Below are 23,569 nucleotides of genomic sequence, written 5' to 3'. Positions count from 1 at the left end.
CTAGCTAAAACCCTTCTAATTTCCTCATTCATTATAAAAGTATCTCTACTTCTATCTACTTCAATATGATTAAAATCATGATGAATTATGTGATATTGATTAGAGAAGAAAAATATATTAGCATGAAAGAAAAATAATGCCGGGAAAATGATAAAATTAATTTAGTTAATTATGATAATTAAAATGTTAAATGTGTTGACCGCAAACCCAGAACCAAGGTTACTATGCACTTGTGCTTACTCGGGACTTGTGTTGAACACCTTATAGACTAACCCAAAGAGTAGTTTACAGACAATTAAGTAAAAGGTGCGTTTGGATGGGGGCATATAAGATAACTAGGGTAATCTTCATTTATTTTGCAATTGCAAGATTTCGGTGTTTGATTTGCAAGTCATTAAATATTACGGGTATCTTTTATAAGAAATAATGTTTACTGTTAGTAATGTAGAGGGTAATCTGGTACCCTCCCCTAGGGCTGTTATTAAAAAATTACCAGGTAATTTGATTTTTATACCTATTTTGCCCATAATTCAATATCATTTTGGACACAATTGCCCTTAAATGTCTATCAAATAACCATTACATAGCCCTCATACATTTGAGAATTTAGCTAAAAGTGCCCAGCCACAAAAATTTTAAAAGTTAACAAAATACCCCCAGCCACCTAAGACCATCATCAGCCATTACTCACCACCGCCGGCCGCCGACATCAGTCGTGATAATGGCACACGACTGACAAGATTTGGCCGGTCGTGCGTCGGTAAGGCCTTTTCCAGCCATGGATCTTGGGTTCATCTGCGGGCTAGTCTACTCAAAGTGACTGCAATCTCGCTCAAAGACTTAGAGTCTTGAGAGGATTCTAACATCCCAAGGTCTCCGAATCTCATCCTAACTCTTTATAGATTTCTAAATCTAACGAGAGTCTTAACACATACAAGACTCCGAGTTTTATGCGAACTCTGCCAGAAAACGGCTTCCAAGTCCTATTTAGATTCTAACAACCAAGGACCTCGAGTCCTACAGTGATTCCAATATCCTGGAATTGAGACTCTTATTCAAATTCATCTTCCCTAAGTATTCCTAGTTTCATGCAACTAATACTCTGACTTCTACAAGGATTGAGCCTTCCTTGGCTTCCGATAAAAGAGGGTTAGTCCTCTCGAAAATTCATTCAACTTCCATCAATTTCAATTTCCACCAATCCAATCTTAACGAATACTCGTACAATATACACAATTCCCCCACTAGTTCTTTATGTGCCGTCTATCAACCTAGAGCCGAGCTCTGGCCACTCTACGACGATAGTCGCGCCTAGCTCTATAAATAAGGTAATCGCTTACCCTTTTATGCTCAATTTCCCGTCACAATCCTACTGACTTGAACATCGGAGTGCCTACGATTAAATCTAAAGGATTTCCGAGTAGATTTTACCGTCTATAGAAATAATCAATTATTTGTTAAGCTACAATAAAGAAAAAATGTTTTGTAAAGTACTTTTAAAATAGATTAAGTTTGAAGATGATTATAAAATAATCAACTTTATAAAAGAATTCTAAAAGCTAGGATAAGTAGCTTCTAAAAATCAGATTATTTCTATAGTTGAATTTACTTTGTGAAATGAAGAATATACCTATATATAATTCTTCAAACTACAAAATTAAATTTAATAAACATTCATTACTTATTAAAATAATTAACAATAAATAAATTATTAAAATTAATAATTAAAAAAAATATAGGTGACATCAAGGCTGATTGAGTGGCCATTGATTCAGTTTAGATGTCTAAAGCAGGAAAAATAAGAAGGCTGGACATAATGTTCTTGAGCTGAGATGGGAGGTGTTTTGAGCTGGGATGGATGATTGAGTGCAGGAGAGACTTCAGGTTTTTTTTTTGTGTGGCTCTAATACCATTATTGTGTTTAGCGCCGGTGAATACTAAGGAAAAGTGAGATGAATTTTTGGTTAAGAGAAAAGCTACTTTCATTACATTTTATATCCAAAAACTTACTGTTACACCAACTAAAAGACAATTCAATTTTAAATTTAAACTAAGATTTACAACAAATACATCATTAATCTTAACTGATTGCACCTAAACATGTCACCCAAAAACACCATCACAGCATTTCCATACACGACAGACAGGGGAGACAGCAGCATTCTTTGGCGCCAAAAACTGATTAAAAACAAACTGAATTTCCAACCAAATTTCCACAAATTATCACTGTTTCAACACTCTGTCTTACATTGCTGGATTACTTAGCGGTCGCTCCAATTCCAAGGCCACTGGCCCTAATGGAGAAATCATTAATGCTCAAGAAGCCTCTAAACTCTGTCTTACATTATCACGTTTTGAGTTGTTTAGTTGCAGCCGAAGGAAGGCCTTGCTCTAGTGAATGGTACTGCTGTTGGTTCTGGAATGGCTTCAATGTTCTTTTTGAGGCCAATGTTCTTGGTGTTTTATTCGAAGTTTTGCCAGTAATTTTTGCGAAAGTGATGCAGGGGAAGCCTGAATTCACTGACCATTTGACACATAAGTTAAACACCATCCAGGCCAAATGGAGGCTGCCGCTATGGAACAAATTTTAGATGGCAGTTCGTATGTTAAAGCTACCAAAAAATTGCACGAGATGGACCCTCTTCAAAAGCTAAAACAGGATCGTTTGCTCTCAGGACTTCACCATAATGGCTTGGCCCACTTGAATTAATCAGATTTCAACCAAATCAATTGGAAGGGAGATCAACTCCATCAACGACAACCCTCTGATCGATGTTTCAAGGAACAAGGCGTTACATGGAGGCAACTTCCAGGACCCCAATGGTGTCTCCACACAATACCGTTTGGCTATACATTGATTGGAAAACTTATATTTGCCTAATTTTCGGAGCTTGTCAACGACTTTTACAACAATGTTGCCATCAAATCTCTCTGGCGCAGAAATCCAAGCTTGGATTATGGTTTCAAAGGTGCTGAATTTCCATGACTTCCTATTGTTCAAAGCTCCAATACCTTGCCAAGTCACCAGCCATGTCCAAAGTGTCGGGCAACACAACCAAGATGTGAACTCCTTGGGACTCATCTCTTCAAGGATAACTGCTGAAGTTGTTGACACTTGAAGCTCATGTCTCACATACTTTGTAGCACTTTGCCAAGCCATTGATCTAGCACTTGGAGGAGAATTTGAGAACACAGTCAAGAGCATCGTGAGCCAAGTGGCTAAGAAAGTTCTAACTATTGGAGCAAACGGAACTTCACCCATCAAGATTCTGTGAGAAAGATCTGATCAAAGTGGTCGATCGCGAACATGTTTTCGCTTACATAGATGACCCCTATAGTGCCCCCTATCCTTGATGCAAAAGCTAAGACAAGTACTTGTTGACATGCAGTGAACAATGGCGAAAATGAGAAGAATGCGAACTCTTCAATCTTCCAAAAGATTGGGCTTTTGAGGAGGAATTGAAGCCGTTTTGCCTAAAGTGGTGGAGAGTGCTAGGATGGTGGTTGAAATGGAAATGCAGCAATTCCCAATAGGATCAAAGAATGCAGATCTTATCCATGTACAGTTTGTGAGGGAAGAGCTGTAACAGGATTCTTAACTGGTGAAAAAGTAAAGTCACCAGGGGAGGAATTTGATAAAGTATTCACAGCTATGTGCCAGGGTAAGATCATGAGCCAATGCTAGAGTGCCTCAGCCTGGAATGGTGCCCCCTTCCACTCTGCTAGAGTGTTTTTTATTTTTCATTTTCTTTAAATTTCATTATTTTCAATTCCCTGTGAAAGGAATTGCCTAATGCCTATGTTATTAAGTGATTAATATTCATTTGTAATGTGCTTTTCTGAATATAGCAAATGAGAAATGCTACTCATTTTTTCCCACAATTAAGTAGTAAAGATTGGAGCTTGTTCAATGTATAAGAGTAGCATATATTGTGCTGAACTTTTCGTTGAGCCTGGATTAAAGTCCAAGTAAATAATTGTACAGCAAGCTGAAGGAAAAAAGAAATAACCAAAATTATGAGCACTGTTTGTGAAGCAAATAATTGTGGTACTCGACCTTGCAGCTAATCATTTTGTCCCTTACATTTGACTTATATTAAAATTTTTCAAAAATATTTTGGTCCCTCTTGACCCTTAGTAACATTTAGTCTGATTTTAAGGATGGCAATGAGGCAGGGTGGGGTCGGATTTCCCATTCTCCACCCCCTTCCTTATAGATGAACTTTTACCCGTCCCTGCCCCTGGGAAATATTGACCTTGTTCCAACATCGACCCGAACTATGGGAAAAATTCCCCAAATTCCAGAGAGAAAATCCCACCTCATTCCCCCACTACAGGGAAATTAGGTTTAGATTTGGGACTTTGGCTATATATATGGAGGGTTTTTTGTAAATTATATAAATATGTAAAGGTTATTTAGTAATTTTATATTGAGGTTTAACAGAGGAGGATGGTAATAGGGCAAGGAGATATGGAGAGATATCTATCCCTGTCCCCACCCCGTCCTCATTTTCGGGGAATTTTTTTATCCTCGTCCCTGCTTATTTCGAAGAATCCCTACCCCATACAAGGCAGGCGGGGCGAATCCCAAAAATTTCAGGTAGAATTGCCATCTCTATCTAATTTCCTAATGTTAGAGGCTAAATGTTACTAAAAATTCTATTAACTAAAAACTAACTGATTAAACATTTTAGAAGGACAATCTATTAAATCTTAAATCTTGTATGTCCTGTCTTTCATTTAAATAAAAAAGAAAGAAATCAATATCCTTCTGATAAAGATTATTCACAGACGAAAGAAATAAATAGAAGTAAAAAGAAAACTTTTATGTTCTCCACTAAAAGAAAAAAGGTTTCACAAATTAAACCAAATTAATTATAAAAAAATAATAAAGAGTAATACATGTTACAATTAATTTTACAAACTAAAGTGACCTTGTATGTTTGATATATCATTTATTGTTATTTATTTATTTATTTAAAATCATTCAATCCATTTAAATCCATTAATTTATATGAGTAGAGTGAGTTTATCAATGAGTTTGAACGATAGTATTATTCTTAAAAAAATATTATAAGTTTCAACTATTAACATCATAATTGTCTTAGGGCTTTAAAACATGAACATTCGTAAGGTTTAGCCTAAGTAATCTAGACCCACAAGTTTTTTTTTGGTAAACCTAGTAATCGGTAATTCCCTCTCCTATGACTCGAATACAAGACCTAATAGGTATAACTAACTCAGTGGCTAAAGGACTTGTCATCCGATCATATGGAGAGGTTAGACCTAGAGGTTCAGTAGATATAACATTAGAATCACAACCGTTAAGATTAAATTACAATTCCCCCCTAAAACTACCAGCTACTACAAGAACTTGCATGTAAAAGTCTTTTTTTTGTCTTATCATGTCTAATTTAAAATCAAAATAGTTTTATAAAAAGTAAAATAAAAATGTACTAACACATCATTCTCTCCATTATTTTCTTATTTTCTTCATTTCATTTCGTCTTGTCTCTTACCGCTCTCTATCCCCCTCGTTCTCATTTGATCATTTCTTCATAACAGCTGTTAGGGTCAAAAAATATCCTAGGCCCAGATCGACCCAAAGACGGAATACCTCCAACAACGTAAAACTTAGGCCCAATTCCGATGGGGCCCAAATAGAGTTCTGTATATGAGGCCCGTTCAGTGTCTTTCCCATTTCCTCACCATCGACCCAGGCCTTCTGATCTTAGAGCACCTTTTGGACTTACGAATAACTCAAAGCCCACAATCACATATGAACTACAGTAGCTTGAACTCTACCAAGGAAGTCAATCATTATCCTAACTCGTCCAAGGTCCGTATCCTAGGCGAACTGAGACTCACTCCTACTGAGATAAGGGAGCCAAAGACTCCACTCTTTCAGGGGACCACCGTTGCAAGGACCCTTAATCCACCAGGATTTAAGACTCTACGTCACTATTTAAACAAGGCCAGCCCTCTCACAAAGGACGGAGACATTACACCTTTAGACCCTGGAGTTCCCACTTGAGAACTTCACAGACAACCGTAGTCATACCCAAACTAGACTCCGTAACCTTTCCTCTTCTCTAACCCTCACTAGACGCGCCTCACCAGCCTTCTGACTTGAGCGTCGGAGTTGCCTACAGAAAACCCCACTCCGGTGTTTTCCATTTGCTTCACACTGTGTTTCTTACGTGCAGGTGCAGCAGATCCGTAGTGGCATCAACCTTACGGGATCAGTCCCTCTTTCTGTAACGGTATATTTTGCATCTACAGTTTGGCGCCCACCATGGGGACTCTAGCAATCATTTGTCTCACAAACCCTGCTACGTGAAAGACTCTCTATGGCTAACAATTTTGATACACTAATCCTGGCCTCGAGGCCAAACTGGAGGCTCTAACTGCCCTCATGCAATAGCACTCAGATAAGTGCACACTGAAGCTGAAACACTGCCATCCGAACTGAAAACACCACCATCAGGGCTGAGAATCAATCTCTAAAAGAGAAGGTAAGTCAGTTTTATGATCTTGAGCTTCTCCCTTGTCAGTACAACCCAATCGGTTTCGCGCCTCGATTCTATCTATGTAGCCTCTCCAAACTCCAGAGCACAGACCCACAATCTCGGATACGAGGTCGCGCCAATTAGGTTCGTCATTAGTTGATGATTCAGCCTCAACTAATAGTGAATGGGGGCCGCCGATAGAACCACTCTCAGTCAATCCACTTCAAGCACGATGCAAGTTATCCAAGTGATAGAGCCCACTACAAGAACCACCCATCCTCGCCATCCCATCCCACCTTCAGTTAGTCATCCTTACCCAAACTCCACCTGGCTCGGCTTATCCTCGCGGTCGAGTGGTCCCCCACTCCTTCAAACCATCCCGCTTGAGTGCATTCATCCCAATGGGCCGAGCGAATCCCCATAACACCCCTTACAATCTATGGGGTGAACACCCCTAATCGGTCAGAAGGAGTCACCCAACCGGGAGAATGGGATAAAGCTACCAAGCGGCGCATAACGAAGTGATCCGTCAAGCTACACCACGCGGATTGACCCACCAAAACGCACCAGGTGCGAATCGCGTGGCCAACCAAGTTAACCAAGACTACCTAGTGTTATCCGCATCTCCTATGGAACAGATGTTTGCCAAGAGACTGGCCGACATATAGGCAGTGATGAGGCACATACCCGAATGCCAATCCCAACAAAAAAGCCAACCTCACTGCTTGCCTATTCACCCTTCGTAGAAGCAATTGCACTCTAGATACCACACAAGTTCACCATCCTCACATGAAGCCTTACAATGCACAACCTATCCAGATGACCACAAGCCTCCTACAAGTACGGATGTGCCATATCGATACCCTGAACACTAAGGGAAGCCTTTATGTGTAAAAGCTTCGGTTCAAGCCTCTCCGCCTAACTCTTCAGTGGTTATACTAACCTCCCAACTATTCAATCATCATTCATCCACTCACGAAACCTTCATTGAACAATTTGTCAGTAGTAAAAACTCGAGAAACTATCGGTCGATCTTACAGAGTCTATCAAAGAGGGGGGAGCTGTTGAGAGAGTACATCAGCAGGTTTAACAAAGAAAAAATCTCCACTCCTCCTGTAACCCAAGACAACGTAGACGCCTTCAAAAGGGTCTCCTCCTAATGGAGAACTATATAAAGACCTGATGAGCTTGGTTGCACCACGATGGAAGTGCCTTAGCTAGAGTTGTAATTCAAATAAGGTGGGAGGAAGATGAAATGAAGAGGATAAGGCATGTCAGGTATGACGACCGTCACCAAAGATGGAACGATAGAAGGCTAGAGTTCAGGTCGGTTGAGCCCCTTACCACCCCTCCACCGCAATTTGAACAAGGTTAAAAGACCATATAACCGCCCACCAGTTAGAACCGATACAGACCATCTTTGAGCCAATACAATTCTGGAGTACAACCTTAACGTTAAACCACCTAGGTTGTGGCAATCATGAAAGGGTAGGACCTACTTTTAAATGGCCGAACAGCTCAATCTCGAAGCGAGGAGGGACACGACTAAGTGGTGCGAATTCCATGGTGACCATGGTCAACACTGCGAATTGCATCGCCCACGGTTGAGGTTGCAACACTACTGAAGGGGGACATCTCCGAGATCTGTTAACGGATAGAGGGAAAAATACAACAACCAGAGGACTCGAAGGAAACATCCCGCCTCCACGAGAACCAACACCAAAGGGGCTCTGCTCAATTATTTCTGGAAGGTCAAGGATTAATGGGGGTCAACTATTCCTTGGCCAGCACTACGCCCGAGCCAACCATCACCATGAAGTCTAATCCATCCATCCGCCCCCTTGGTCACATACCAACCAGGTATTCAGTTTGAAGATGATGAGTCAATCACCCTGGCTGCCCTTCATCAAATGCTCTAGTTGTTTCTCTCCAGATCGCCAACATCCTGGTCAAATGATTATTCATAGACGGGGGTTCCTCGGCAAACACCTCTCCTTGAACAGTAGGCCATGGGACTGGATGAAACAAACATCAGTAGACGACCAACCATACTGGTAGGATTTAGTTCCAAGCAAAAGTACACCATAGGAGAAATCGCTTTACCTTCTACACCGCAAAGTCAACAAGTAAACCATCTTTCTAGTGCTCAATTGTCCTTCCCATACAACATCTCTTGGGTCGACCTTGGATCCACGACATGCGCATTTTCCATCCACCTTCCACCAAACCATAAGGCTTCCAACGAGATGGGAGTAAGAAGATCAAGGGCGATCCTAAGGCTTCTAGAGATACTACAAAAACTCCTTCAAAACAAAGGTCATGCTTCATAGCAACTATAGTCTCACCCAACTCCTTCGATTAAGCTAGATCAACCCATGGAAGAGTTGGATGAAATGCAGATACACCCAGATGACCCTGAGGAAGACCCAGATAGGCTCATGCCTCGGCCCAAAATAAAAGAGAGACCGAGAATTCCTCAAACAAATCCAGGACTATTTCGCCTGGTCCCACGCAGATATGACAGGAGTCAGCCTAGAGGCAATCGTCCATCACCCTAAAGTAGATCCGGATCACCCCCAGTGAAGTAGAGGCGTGGAAATTCGCACTAAATGCAACCGGATCGTCAATAAGGAGGTTGACAAATTATTGAACAATGGCCTGATCAGAGAAGTCCATTATCCCGACTGGCTGGCAAACATGGTGGTCGTGAAGAAGAAGAACGAAAAGTGGAGGGTTTGTATAGACTTCACAAATTTAAACAAAGCATGCCTTAAAGACTCTTTCTCTGCTCCCACATATCCACATATGGTTGATACGACAGTAGGCCACGAATTCCTAAGCTTCATGGATGCCTTCTCATGGTACAACCAGATTTTGATACACCCAGACGAACCAGGAAAAACAACCTTCATACAGAGAGGGGGACCTACTGCTACATGGTATGCGCGTTGGTCTTAAGAACGCTGGGCTTACCATCAGCGGCTAGTAACAAAATTTTCGCTGAACACCTTGGGGACACCATGGAAGTGTACATCGACATCATGCTTGTCGAGTCCCTCATGGCCGAGCACACCTCGACCACCTCAACCAGGCATTCACTTCCTAAGAAAGTAAAACATGAAGCTGATCAGCCAAATGCTCTTTGGAGTCTCCTCAGGGAAATTCCTAGGATACTGGTACCTCATGTGGGGATGAAGCAACCCTATTCAAATCCGAGTGATCCTTAACATACCGTCCAACTTGCATCAAAGACGTCCAGCGCCTGCAGGACGAGTAGCCGCCTTGAGCCGCTCATCTCCAGATCCGCCACAAGTGCCACCATTTCTTCCACCCACTCAAGAAATCTAAAAGTTTGAATGACCCCTTCTTGCGAGGGAGCATTGCAACAGTTAAAGAGATCCCACCTCCCATCCACTCCTTTCCAAGCTCAAGGATGGGGAAAAACTTTACACCTGTCTGGCAGTTTCAAAGACAACAATCTCAGCAGTATAGTTCGGGAGGAATAATACGAAGCAACTACCGGTTTACTATATAAGCAAGTCACTCCTCGACATGGAGACACGATACAGTCAGTTGGAGAATTGGCACTCGCCTCGTCTATGCATCCAGAATCGGCCATACTTTTAATGCCATTCCATAGTCATATCACCTCCTTCCACTCAAGAAGATACTACATAAGCTAGAGTTATCAGGCCGACTCCACAATGGACAGTAGAGCTTAGTGAGTTTGATATATCTTTCCAACCATGCACTGCCGTCAAATCCCAGGCACTGGCAAACTTTATTGTTGATTTCACCCCGAACACCACCAACCAAGTAGAAAGAAACTACTGTGCATGAATAGTGGATCGCCTTCAAAGTGGACTCTCTCAGTGGATGACTCAAGCAACGTGAATGGAAGTGGGCTCAGTGTCGTCTTACTGCTTCGAAGGAGATGTCATCTAGTTGAGCCATACGATACAGATTCAAGCACCAACAACGAAGCTGAATATGAGGCACTTTCACTGGACTCTCCATAGCCAAAGAAATTAGAGTAGGAAGCTGGAGGAAAGTCCGACTCCTAACTCGTGGTCAACCAGCTACAAGGCACTTACCAAGCCTACGACTCAAAGTGTATAGCCTACCTGAGCTTGGTAAAGAATTGCAGGTTGCCTTCGAAGAATTCTCCATCGCCCAAGTCCCAAGTCCAAGAACAGAGAACCCACGCTGACGCCCTTGCTAACCTTGGCTCAGCCCTTCAATGTTTTCCCAGTCATCCTCCCTCTGCTATTCCTCCATGGCCGGCTAACTAGAAGGAACAACCAGTGACAAGTCGCCCGAAACGTATGGATATCAAACTGGTCGACTCTTGGATGACCCTGATAGTAAAATACTTGAAACAATGAGCTCCCAACCGAAAAGAATGAGGCATGCCGCTTGAGAGCGAAAGCAGCCAGGTTCACCATATATGAGGGCTAGCTCTAGAGGAAGTCATACTCTGGCTTTACCTTAAGGGCATAAGCAAAGAAGAGGCCAAACGGTTTCTCGCCGAACTCCATGAAGGCGAATGTGGAAACCATCAAGATGACACAACCTCGCACACCGGGGTGATCACCGTTGGCTACTATTGGCCAACCATCCACACAAATCAGCACTTACATGAATGTGACTTGTTCAGAGGTTTGCCCACGTCTCACACCTCCCACCTATATCCGTTCATGAAGTGGGAATGGATATAGTCGGAAACTCCTGACCATGCTTGGGCGCAAGTATTCATTGGGCATCACCGACTACTTTACTAAGTGGATCGAAGCCGAAGCACTCACATAAGTCAGAGACTGAGAGGTAAAGCTTTCATTGGAAAACACTTCATATGCAGGTTTGGGATACCGAAGGAAATCATCACTGACAATGGATCCCAATTATCAGTTCAAGCTTCAGAGATTTCTACGACATGTGGGGGATGGGGGATCAAGCTTAGCTCTCTATCCCCCGTACCCCCGTCCAGGCCAGGCCGAATCGTCAAATAAACTATCATGCAGACTTTAAAGAAGCTCATTCAGAAAGCCAAGGCGCATGGTGATGCGTGTTTTCCTACAACATGCAATATGTGCAAGTATACTAATCGCACAAGTAATATAATGATGAGTGAGTATCGTTCCCACGAGGATTGTTAGCTAATCACTAAGTTTTTTTAACCGTTTTCAAGTTAGAGCACCTGAAATCTTTTGGATAATTGGGAGCTTTAACCTATTACTAAACACAATTACTGAATTGCAAATGAACTAAGAATCGAGATGAATAACACGGATAAAATTAATTCATTAAAACGGGTGGGTTTTGACTTCATTTGGATTTTATGGTTTAAACCTAAAAATTACACTACATTCACATTTATACGCATGGTTGTAATCGGACTCTAAGGTGTTAAACATACCCTCTCGGGCTATGTTTTCCTATTCATCCTTATTAACCTTCCACCCACCACATTTGAAGGTTAACAATTCCAAACTCATTAAGCAAAGAATCCTACATGATTTCATTAATTCTTGAATCTATCTCTAGCATCCAATACTATAATGGTGATTACCCAGACCTAACATGATTCATTTCTCAATCTCATCATGTTCATCACATAAAGCACTAAAACTCAGAGCAAACACACAACCAGAGCATACTCATATGAAAATAAAACAAATCAAACACTTAACCCATTAAAATCCAAACTACAATCAAACCCTAACCCAAATGGGTTAGTTCATAGCTAAATCACAAATACAAAAACGAAAAACGAGAATATCAAAGTTTAGCATAATGAAAATGAGATAAAAAATAAGAAATCTCCCAAAAATGAATCCCTTAGTTAGAATCGAATCTTCACCCTTGTTACACTAAAATCGCTCTAAACTCAGTCAAAGAAAATGCAAAAGCTTTTTAACCTAAAACGAACTCCTGGACAAAAGGCTAAGTGTTTCTTTTATACTCGCCCTAATTACCCAGCAAAAACAGCACAAAGTAAAACTGTGCATTTAACAAAACTGAAAAATGACCGTCGCCGCGGCCAAGAAGAATTCTTCGCTCCGGCGAAGAGTGAAGCAGACATGCTCGTCTCTGCCTACTTCGCCGCGCGACATCAAATCTTTACCGCGGCGAAGCTTCTTGAAAAGTTCTGAAAGTACAGAACTGCACCTCTGCTTGCTTCTTTGCTTGATTCTTCGATTCTCGATGCTCTCTCTTTGAAACAAACCTCATCGTGCTTTATCCTGCTTCAGAACTCTCCTATCTTCTGAGTCGCTAACTTCTGAGTCAAAAACTTTCAATTTTGTCCTTATTTGCTCAAATGTCCATTTTAACCTGAAACACAAAATGTCAGAATTAAGCACAATTCAGGAAAAAATGCACTAGAGATTACCTGAAATATGATAAAAAGTCTAATGAAAATTGCAAAACTTGATGCGTGTTTCCTACAACATGCAATATATAGCAATTACTAATCGCACAAATAATATAACGATGAGTGAGTATCGTTCCCACGAGGATTGTTAGCTAATCCCTAAGTTTTTTTTTACCGTTTTCAAGTTAGAGCACCTGAAATCTTTTGATAATTGGGACAATTTAACTTATTACTAAAACAAATTACTAAATTGCAAATGAACTAAGAATGTGAGATGATAAACACGGATAAAAATTAATTCAATTAAAACGGGTAGGTTTTTGACTTCATTTGGATTTTATGGGTTAAACCTAAAAATTACACTACATTCACATTCATACCAATGGTTTTAAATCGAACTCATAAGGTGTTAAACAACCCTCTCGGGCTATTTTTTCCTATTCATCCTTATTAACCTTCCGCACCCAACATTTGAAGGTTAACACATTCCAAACTCATAAGCAAGAGAATCCACATGATTCATTGATTCTTGCATCTATCTCTAGCATCTAATACTACAATGGTGATACCCAGAAACCTAACCATGATTCATTCTCAATCTCATCATTTTCTTCATATAAAAGCATTAAAGCTCAGAGTACACACCCAACCAAAGCATACTCATAGAAAATAAAACAATCAAACACTTAACCCATTAAATCCAAACTACAATAAAAACCCTAACCCAAAATGGGTTAGTTCATAGCTAGATCACAACAAAAACGAAAAAAAACGAGAATATCAAAGTTTAGCTAAAATGAAAAGGATAAAAGATAAGAGATCTCCCCAAAAGATGAATCCCTAGGTTAGATCGAATCTTCACCCTTTTACAACTCAAAAATCGCTCAAAACCTTAGTCAAAGAACATGTAAGCTGTTTACCCAAACCAAGACCCTGACAAAAGGCTAAGTGTTTCTTTTATACCTCGCCCTAATTACCCAGCAAACCACGCACAAAGTAAACTGTGCGTTTAACAAACAGAAAATAATGACCTCGTCGTGGCAGATGGGAAGCAGACATGCCGTCTCTACCTCCTTCGCCGCGCGACGTACAAATCTTCGTCGCGGCAAAGCTCTTGAAAAGTTCTGAAATTACAAAACTGTCACTCTACTTGCTTCTTCGCTTGATTCTTCGATTCTCGGTGCTCTCTCTTGGAACAAACCTCATCGTGCTTTATCCTGCTTCAACTCTCCTATCTTTGAGATCCACTACCTTCTGAGTCAAAACTTTCAATTTTGTCCTTATTTGCTCAAAATGTCCATTTTGACCTGAACACAAAATGTCAAGAATTACCAACAATTCAGGTAAAATGCACTAGAGAGTACCTGAAATCCGATAAAAAGTCTAATGAAAACTGTATAATCCACGGATTATCACATGGGCAGATGAACTATTTGGAGTCCTCTGGTCATACCAGACTATAGCCCGCTCATCACAGGCAGCCCCTTTCTCCCTTACATATGGATCTGAAGCAGTCATCCCAACTGAAGTATTAGTCCCTTCCACCAGACTCCTTGGGAGGACGAAGAAACCAAACCAGAACCTTTGCCAAACCTAGACACCATTGAACAACTACGCGAATGGGCGAACTCAGCAATGCAGTCTATCGGTAGTAGGCTGCCCGCACTACGACCGTAACGTCCTAATCAAGATCTTTCAAAACAGGCGACTAGGCCGTCCTCGCAAGGTCTTTCAAAACACTAGGAGATATCAACTCTGGCAAGCTCGGCACCACCTGAGGTCCCTACATCTCGCCAAGGAAGTAGGAAGGGCGCCTACCAACTCCGAACTCCCAAAGGCAAAGACATCATTAACAGTTGGAATGCAATCCACCTCAAACTTTACTACTTTTGTTAACTCCTCTATCAACATTTCTGTTTTCCGTTTTTTATAAGGATGATGTGGGCCTATCCACCTCTTTGACCATCAGTCGTCTCATGACCCTAGTACTAAAGTATTATCTCCAATAGAAACTGTTTACCCCTTCAATCGACCCAGACCGATTCATAGTTTACGCCTTGGATCGCTTAGACCGATTCATGAGTTACACCTTTGATCGGCCCAGACCAATTCATAAGTTTTCGCCTTCGATCGGCTCAGACCGATTCATGAGTTTATATCTTCGATCGGCCCAGACTGATTCATAAGTTTACGCCTTCGATTGACTCAAATTGATTCATAAGTTTACACCTTCAATTGGCCTAAACCAATTCATAAGTATTACACCTTAGATCGGCCCAGACCGATTCATAAGTTTACACTTTCGATCGACTCAGAGCGATTAGTAAGTATTATACCTTTGATCAGCCCAGACCGATTCATATTTTTACACCTTCGATCGACTTAGACCGATTCATAGTATTACACCTTCGATCGCCCCAACCGATTCATAATTTTATACCTTCGATCAGCTCAGACCGATTGAATATTACACCTTCAATCGACCCAGACCTATTCATAAGTTTATGCCTTCGATCCTCAGACTGATTCATAAACTTACCCTTCGATAGGCTCGACCGATTTCTCAATTCATACTTTGATCGGCCCAAACCGTTTATAGATTTGCATCTTCAATCGGTCTAGACCGAACAGAAGACTCGTAGTTCCAACCAACGAGCCATCGACCAACCCATTAAACAGTCCCACACACTCAGCCACTTGGCCTCATCAAATAACATCAAAGCATCGGTTCAACCTCTAGTACATCTACAAACAAACAGCAATCAACTCATTCATCCACAAAGCACAAATCAAAATCACAAGTACAATATAAAAGAGCCTCAAGCGGCTAAGTATAAAAGTAAGGCACACATGCCAGGGAAGGGCAACGCAAGTCCCAAAAATACATAAGTTACAATAAACCTAAAGGGCATCATGGCCCACATCATCGTGCGAGTCATCTCACCCATTTCTGACTCAGTCACTTTATCACCAACCCTAGTGCTCGTCCCCACACCTTGGCCACCTACCTCTCTATGATCATTTTGCCCTGTTGGCTAGCTAGGTCGAAAATCTGATCAGCAACTTGCTCCTCCACACGGGCAACAACCTCTTCTTCTTCTTCTATCTCCCACAAAAGTTGGATGTCCTCATCTGGGTTCCATTGGAGGTGTTCCCACCTTATACTCGAGCATGGCTCTCCTCTAGCCCTATATGGTGTCATTAGTAATGCTTAGCACTGCTCCTTCAGGGACTCGACCCTCCACATTCTTCTTGGCCAACTCCCTCCTTAATTGCTCTAACTCGTTCTCTCCGGCCTCCTTCAATGCCTTGATCTCGTGATTTTTGAGCTGCTGCTTCTCTCTGTCGGCATAGATTGAATGGATTTCGATACATCTGTATGCTCTTCTTTTGCGACACGATAGATTTCCTCAGGTGCAGCTGCTGGTGAATGCCGCATAATAAATAACTTGATCAGTTAGACCACAAAACACAGTAAAGTAAAACTCCGGCTCATACCTGAAAAGCACGAAAAACCCCCAGTTAGCGGTCGTGACCACACCCATTTGGTTCAAAAGAGTCTCGTTCGCTGGGAACAGGAATGAGTCGGCCACTGCTCATGGAAGCCGCTTTCGAGTAGGTCGACGTAAAGCCGGATGCTAAGGGGTGATCGTCATAGTCTCCTCATCCAAGACTATGGTCTTGATGACTTGGCTTTGGCCACAGCTAACGCCTTGGTGGAGTCACCACCACATCCTCTACTCTCTTCTACTCTTTAGCTGAGGACTCCCTCTTCAGTTTCTCGTGACACCTCGCAATAGACTTGCTCGCACTTAGGACGGTCAACTTCTTCATTAGCTTTTCTGCAATCGTAAACTCTCCAACAGTTAGTGGGTTCAGCCTTGACTTACCATATAAGGATTATTGCAGTAGCGAGTTAGCACCGCACACTCGATGTTGCTTCAGCGAAGGGAAGGGGAACCTTGCTGACTCGCTCTTACTCCGCCCAAAGATACTCATCCTGAGGTTGCTGCTTCAACACCACCACCAATCCTCTGCGCTTTGGGGAATGCTAGAACTTTTTGGTTCTACCAGTCCAAGCTGCCCCACTCTACTCGACCGTTGAATTTCAAGCTTGCGAAGAAGAAACACAATAAATTTATAATTAAAATACAAGGTAAAGACAAGTTTCTCACCAGTAGCTCGCCAAGTGCACGAATCTCACCTTGGCCTCTAGCGTGCTATCGTAGGCACCCAAATAAAACCTTCGAACCTAACTACTGAACTGTAAATAAGGTAAGCAAGGGTCATCCCACGAAAGGAGTGTCTAGCTGAATTTTCTTTGATGGTAAAAAGGCTGGGGGTTTTGTGTAAAAAACAGAAAACAATGTCACAAAAACAAAAACAATTTAATTCGAATTCAATCAAAATGACGAACTTGGTCTCTGTCAACATCCACCATCGGAATCTTACAACTTACATTGATGCAGATAATCAATTCACACATTGAATATTCACCGTTGGAACTAATTTCCTATCTTTCCTTAATTGTAATTAATCAGGAAACAAGCGATCCTAATTAATCTTACCCCTAAACAACCCTAGACAAGTGCTCAAATTAAATCTAGTGGGCAGCCTTAAAATTGAGAGATCGATGAAGCTAAACAACACAACCAATGCGGTTGTATTTAATTTAGTTGAATGTCTTCGTAAGTTACTAATCCTGAACGCAGCAAATTACAACCCTAATTGCTTCACAAGTTGGAGGGATCAAACAATTACGATTTGATATCAAACTTAGCAGTAGATTTCAACAAATATACACTGTAGGCCTCCTAGTAATTAAATGCATCAATCATGAAAATATCACAAAAACATTCAATACTCAAACATGAATTTAACACTAAAAACAGAAAGATCTCACAGTTTATGTGATTCCGAGGTTTCCGTTTCCTTCGACCAAGTTACAAAAGTTCTAGCCGCTCATGGCCATAACAAAACTCAAGTGAAAGAAAATTCAGAGAGAAAACGAGAGAGCGTGGTCCCTTCAAACCTAATCTGATCTCTCTTTTAAAATCCCAATTTTAGAATTCGAATCCCACTCAATCTCGTAAAAGAAAATTCTCCTATCCTAAATAACATTAATCCTAATTTAATTCTAATTGGAAATAATAAAATGAGTCCTAATAAAATAAAAAGTGGTGTTTCCAGCTGTAATTTTCTGCAGCATGTATGTCTTCAAAACGTGCAATAATAGACTGACTTGCATAACAAGTCAGAACGCTCCAGGACGTCAGCAATGCAGTGCGTCAACTTCAAGCTCGATTAAAACCTTTATTCAGCCGTATCTCTAAAAACTAAAACATTAAAGTTGTAGATCTATTTCTTAGCGTTCCACAGCATTTTGAATCATCTCAATCGGAGCTCATGATGGAATTATGCCAAATACGAAGCAGTGCGAAACTGTCCGAATTCCCCTAATTAATTCGCGTTTTTCAATTAACCACCTCCATTTGCTTCCCAACCAAAATAAAGTAATAATGAGTACAATTAGGAAACAAACATATAAAAGACTAAACATTAAGGGGGTTAAATATGACATTTTGCATTCCCATCAGCCTCTCTCCCCGAAGACCGCATCACCCTTCATAAAAAGTACCAATCCTCCATCTTGTCACTCGACTGGAGGCGGTCACGAGGTGAGTGCCGGTCGTGCCTAAGGTTTATTAGGTATCGACCTTTGTCCTTGTCATTCTCCTTTAGGAAATACGAATATACCAACTCGTGCAGCCCAAACATCACTTGATGCAGTACACAAAAGGTCTCTAGAGCCATCAGTAATCTCCATCCTTTCGGTATAAGTTGGGACGGAGCGATCATGAAATGGTTCAGGACCTCCCATATGAGGCGAGGGCTAAGAAGCCTCAAACCATCAGGACACCTTTCTTGTAGGCGCTCCCAGCCCTTTCGCTTCCCATCTCACCCTCTCGTACCACCACGACCTCTAATCTCGACTGAATTTGGAATGTGATACATCATCCGAGCTACCACAGATCATTATCCTTCAATAAGGGCGGGTAATCTCGGCTCAAAGATACCACCGTCGGCGACTCGTTCGTCCTCGAGGCCATCACTGGTGGAGGGTGAACTTCAGAATCATCAACTCTATCGGAGTCTTCCCCCCTCCCCCCCCCCCCCTGCCTGTCCGACTCATCATTACTCTGGGTAAGCGCCACTCAGTCCAAGGTAACCACGTTCACCCCGGTCGGTATACCAACCGAATGTCCCCACCTTCGAGCACTCATCACCATGGTTGGGGTATTCTCGTACTCATCCCCAACTTCTACTCAGCCCTGCTCGAACTGCTCGATCTTGACCTAGACATTGAATAATCTACCCACTCGCCCCAGGCTCCCAACCTCTCCAATTTAGAACCTACCCTAATCTTATCGCCCCGCACTACCAACGACTCCCCCCCAAAACAAAACACCGTCTTCTCCCCGCTTGACCGGACCATCGATCGATTGCCTACTCAAACACACCGACTAGTGCCCACTCGCCCCGAGACACCGACTGGCCGATCCCCAAAAACCAAAATTTTCAACTCCAAACCACCTAGCAACTTCGACTACTTCGGTTGGAAAACCCTCGATCTAAAAAACTCAAATTCCAAGACACAACCGAACACCATGCTCAACTCAGTCGGCAGACCAAGACAAGCCGAATGGGACACTTGTATAAGTTGGTTCCATCTTTTAAAAATCTAGAAAAGAACCCAGAAAAACCACCATCAATCGCCGATAAAAAAATCTCCATCAACTTTTTCCGTTCGACCCAAATTCAAGCCTTTCAAAATAAAACACAACACCTCCAAAAAATCTGCAAAACCTTTCAAAAACCACCAAACCCACCAAAACGTTCCAAACTTTTGCTCAATCTCTCCAAAAAAAAAACACCACATCAACAAAGAAAACAAGAACTAAACAGAAAAGAGCATAAAGGAAGGAGTTTTTTTACCGTAGAAATGGCCAAAATCCCAAAATCCTTCAAAGCTGCGAAGAGAACCCAAATTTCAGAGAAAACGTTAAGTGAAAGAATGGATATGGGAAGATGAAATGAGGCGTTTCCCCCACATATTTACACGCGAAAGGTGTCAAAGCTACACTTGGCGTCCTACGACTGGTTTTGAGAACTGCGTGATTTTGATTTTCCCCCCGAATTCAAAAAATGCCTCGATCATACACGTTGCGAAGATGTTTTAATCCGCTGCGCTTTGCTCCAAAAGGTAATCATTAGCTCGGTTTGTTCCGACCGATCGGGTTTACAATCTTTTTTATTGATTGTCCAACCTCGGTTCTCCAGCCTCAACCGAACATTGCTTAGCGAACCCTTAACTCCACCCCTCGGTCATCCCGACTGAATGAGCAAGTTTCCCCGATTTGAAGCACACGTACACCCTTCCGCTTGGATTCAACCAACCAACCTAAGACACTATCCCCCAGTTGAAGCTAACGTGACCCGCTCGGCGGGAAGCATCGAATGGGCACGCTTTCAAGTTTAGTTCACATGCCCACTCACCCAGCTCGTTATATCGAGTCAGGTCACTCCAGGGACAACTCAACAGCCATCTACCTTGGCGTCCGAACGATAAACACCGCCACGAGAGGATGCCCCACCATTTCACCCAGGAGGGAGACCAAATTGAGGGGATTTCATGCAGATCTTTCCATGCTCCCCCTAATCTCGGTGCATTGGACGAATGTGACATGCGCGACTCTCTTTCCACTCAGTCAGACGTACCGAATGCATTCGTGACTTTTCATCTCGCCAGGCACATTGGCATACCAAATTCCCAGTCAACGACAAGACTTACACTGTTCGTCCAGGGAACAGAGAGCTGCATATCATAAGTTCATCGTCGTTCAAAAGGCCGACCAGGGTCATCTTCAATTAGTCTACTCTCTAGCTAAGCACCCTTAACTCAGAGAGTGGGGGGTAAACTGTTAGGGTCAAAAAATATCCTGGGCCCAGATCGACCCAAAGATAGAGATACCTCCCACACGGTAAATTAGGCCCAATTCCGATGGGGCCCAAATTAGAGTTCCGTAGATGAGATCCGTTTGATTGTGCTTTCCCGTTCCCCACCATCTGGACCCAGGCCTTCTGTCTTAGAACACCTTTTGGACTTATGATTAACTCGAGCCCATAGTCGCCTACGAACTACAGTACTACTTGACTCTACTAAGGAAGTCACTCACTATCATAATTCGTCCAAGGTCCGTATCCTAGGCGAACTGGGACTTCCCTTTCCTACTAAGATAAGGAGCCAAAGCTCCACTCTTTCAAAGGACCACCCGCTGCAGGACTCCTAATCCCATCGGGATTCGAAAGACTCTGCAGTCACTATTTAAACAAAGGCCAACCCTCTGACAAAGGACGAAGACATTACACCTTCAGACCCTAGAGTTTCCACTAGAGAACTTTGCATTACAGCTGTAGTCACAGTCCCGACTAGACTTTTCGGTAACCTTTCCTCTCCCTAACCCTCACTAAACTAGCCTCACTCAGCCTTGCTGACTTGAGCGTTGGAGTGCCTACGGCAACACCACCCCAGTGTTTTCCATCTGCTTCACGCTTGTTTCTTACGTGTCAGGTGCAGCAGATCGCTAGTGGCCTCAATCCTTAAGGGATTGTCCCTCTTTCCATAACAGTAGATTTTTGCATCTACACAGCAAAAACATATCCTTGTAGATATCGATACAAGATATTGACATTGTTGTTAGGCTGATGGTAACATGTAAAAATCTTGACACTCAAATGCTTGAAAACTCTTAATAATAGTATACAAGAGAAAAAAGCAGTGTCATGAGTATTTGTCTTCAGTTAGAGGTGGGCAGGGACCAGTCCCTTGCGGCCCAGGCCTGGGCCCGTTTGGGATTGGTCCCTTGGGACTGGTCCCAATGGGACCAGTCACTCATGGGCCCTGTACCGGTCCCAGGCCCATGAGAAAAACCAAGACCCGACCAGCCCTAGGCCTGGTCGGGACTGGTCCCGTGGGCCCAGGAGTCCTAGGACCATCCCATGGGCTTGGATAATTTTTTTTTCCCCCCCTCAATTTTTTTATATTTTTGGGGCAACGAAATTTTATAGGGGGTTTTTAGTATTTTTAGGGGTAAAATTATAAATTTTTTGGACCTGGAAGATTTTTTTTTAAATAAATTTGTAAAAATTCATTTTAACCCTCGTAATTTATATTTATTTAAAATTAATAGGGGTTTTTATGTAATTTGGCAGGGAACTATATTGAAAAAAACAAAAAAAATTAGGCCCAGGCCCGGGCCTTGAAGGGCGGGCCCGGGCCCTCCTCCTTAGGCTGGTCCTGTTTTGGGACCAGGCCTCCTAGACCGGTCCTTGAAGGACCGTCCTAGGACCGGTTTTGAAGCTGGGCTTTGGGGCTTTTGGGCCCGGTTCCAAATGCCCAGCTCTATCTTCATTCTTATTATACATCTAAAAAACACCATGCAATCCTGAAGACAAGACTCAATATACAACCGTTATTACTTCAAATAATTGAATTTTGTACCAAGAGTTATACTTTTACTTAAAAAGTTGTATATGATCTTTATATGAAATACAACTACTTAATATGAAATTGTTTAAGTGATTTATCAACTTGTGATAAACTTTCGTACACTTTACTTTTTACATGTAACCATGATATATTTAATCACGTACTATTACGTCCTTACAAGGTTTTTTTTTTTTTTTTTTTTTTTTTTTTTTTTTTTTTTTTTTTCATGCAACCATTCTACACCATGGGTTTTGATGAATTTTCTTGGATCCAAATATATGTTGTTAGATATGAAGCCTTCGTAAAACTTTGTGTTGGTTGGTTGTGTGTAAAAGAGAAATATAGGCGACGGCGCTAAAATAATATATTTTTTAATATGTTTTGGGGATTATTTTTGTAATTAATAATATTGAAAATGGAAAAATATTCTAATAAACGTGTGTGTATATATATATATATATATATTAATATATTATATATATATTGGTTGGTAACCATGGTTCGAGCTAGCTTGCATGCACTTTAATTAGTTTTCAGGACTCGAGACTTATTAAATACCTATGATTCCAATGATCATGTAAGCCCACAAACGTGGTAGGTATTTCCAAAGTGGTTACACACCAGAAGTTAATAAAGGGAACAAACTTTCTTAATTATCAAGGCAAACCTTTGGAGTTACTTGTTTATAATATTCGTAATTGTTTGCATTGAAAGAGAGAAAATATTATAATAAAAACGATGTTTGTTATAGTTATTTTCTCAATAGTTGTGACATTTTTATATATTGACCAATTATTTTTATATTACTTTATTTTGTCATCCTATTAGTGATTACAAAGGGTACTTACGTATTTTAACAGATATTGTGAGCTAGAAAACCAAGATTCCTAGTGTCCATCAGGTGATGATCAGCTTTGGAAACGAAGTCCCCTAATTTTTACTATTCACAAACGTTAGGGTTTTTAGTGTCACTTTTTAAAACCTGTGGAGCTCATGTTATTAGATCAAACCTTGAGGAATTAATTTTGAGCCACCGTTAAGTCCCATGTATTACATAATTTACTAAAGAACACATGGTCAAATGTGGATAAAGAGGGACTTAGAAAATACAATAAATAAACTAAGTTTGAATGGGAG

At 41.6% G+C, this 23,569-nt stretch overlaps 2 pseudogenes; both read left to right on the top strand.

The window, feature by feature from the left end:
• The first annotated feature begins 2,230 nt into the window (after positions 1-2,230).
• Positions 2,231-3,726, top strand: LOC116144443 (annotated as a pseudogene).
• A 5,158-nt stretch (positions 3,727-8,884) lies between these two features.
• The window catches only part of LOC116144442, a 35,257-nt pseudogene continuing 20,572 nt past the window's right edge, over positions 8,885-23,569 (top strand).

Source organism: Pistacia vera, unplaced genomic scaffold (genome assembly GCF_008641045.1).
Source record: "Pistacia vera cultivar Batoury unplaced genomic scaffold, PisVer_v2 Contig445, whole genome shotgun sequence".
NCBI classification, from domain to species: domain Eukaryota; kingdom Viridiplantae; phylum Streptophyta; class Magnoliopsida; order Sapindales; family Anacardiaceae; genus Pistacia; species Pistacia vera.
This window is presented reverse-complemented; position numbering and strand designations above follow the sequence as displayed.